Raw genomic sequence first — 1,551 nt, forward strand, 5'->3', positions numbered from 1 at the left:
TAAATTTGTTTTTCAGTTCTCTCAGCGTGAGAAATGTAGAGCTAAATCTTCTTTTTTATTCTCCAAATCCAGTGTTCTGCACATTCTATTATAGTGCTTTGCTTTGTCTTCTCAAGCTACCCTTAGAAATCTTCTGTTTAGCTGTTTTGCTTCGGCATGTGTTCTCTTTGTTTTGACTTCTCAATGCTCTACTACAATTTTTAGAATCTCTTCTGACATTAATTTCTATGTTTTCTTTCTCCACTATCTTTGCAATGACCTTTTACTTTCTTAATGGATGATGTTCTTGATATCACCCCACAACTCATCTGGTCTACGATCATTGGTGGTCAATGCTTTAAATCTATTTTTAAGATGATCTTGAAATTCAGATGGAATAGATTAAAGATTGTATTTTCATTCTCGCAATCTTATTTTCATTTTCTTCCGCCTCAATATGAACTTGTACATGAGTAAATTGATGGGCTGGCCCACAGTTCTGTCCCTGGCCTAGTTTTGACTGCTGGAATTGAGCTTCTCCAATGATTCCTTTTACAGATGCAGTCAATATGATTCCTCTGCAGCTCATCATGTGAGGTCCATGTATATATAAAGCTGCCATTTATGTCTTTTACAAAAGGTATTTGCAGTTTGGGCAATATCCTCCTGTGTGATTAACTGCCTCTAAAAACCCACTGGAAGTTCAGCTATGGGTTGGTTCTCGCTCTATAGTACACAACAACAACAACAACATTTGCAATTAATAAATCATTGAAAATACAAAATTCAATCACTTTATACATGGCCTCATTTCTCTCACCAAGCCATTGTTTCCCAACTACTAATCCTTCTTCACTGAAGAGATCTATGATGAAGAAGTTTTCACCAGTCTATGTCAGGAAATTTGCAGGACAGCTATCTGGCCAATGGATTGGAAGAAGTCCATATTCCCATTCCCAAGAAAGGTGATCCAATTGAATGTGGAAACTATCAAAGAATATCATTAATAACACATGCAAGCAAAATACTGTGAAAGATCATTCAAAAGTGGCTAGGACAGTACATAGAAAGGGAACCGCCAGAAATTTGAGCTAGATTTATAAGAGGCCATGCCAGAAAAATCCTGGCTGAAAGTAAAGAAAACAAAAATGTGTCTTTTTTTGCTTTACTGAGTATGCAAAGGTGTTTGTGGATCAAAAAGATTTATGGCTAATATTGAAAGGAATCTGGATCTTAAGCACCTAATTGTGCTTCTATGAAGCCTCGACCAGAAGACTGTTGTGTGAAAAGAGCAAGGGACTATTACATGGTTTAAAATTAGGAAGGGAGTGTGGGAGGATTGTATTCTCTCTCCATACCTATTCATCTCATATACTGAGCAAATTATTTGAGAAGCTGGACTTTATAAAGAGGAATGTGGCATCAAGATTAGAGGGAGACTCATCAATAACCTGCCTTACGCAGATAAGCCAACCTTGCATGCTGAAAGTGAGGAGGGCTTGCAGCACTTGTTTAAGAGGATCAAACAATATAGCCTTCAATATGAATTGCATGCCAATGTCAAGAAGACAA

The sequence above is a fragment of the Elephantulus edwardii genome, unplaced genomic scaffold (genome assembly GCF_000299155.1).
Source record: "Elephantulus edwardii isolate Elephantulus edwardi_28Jun2011 unplaced genomic scaffold, EleEdw1.0 scaffold00085, whole genome shotgun sequence".
NCBI lineage: Eukaryota > Metazoa > Chordata > Mammalia > Macroscelidea > Macroscelididae > Elephantulus > Elephantulus edwardii.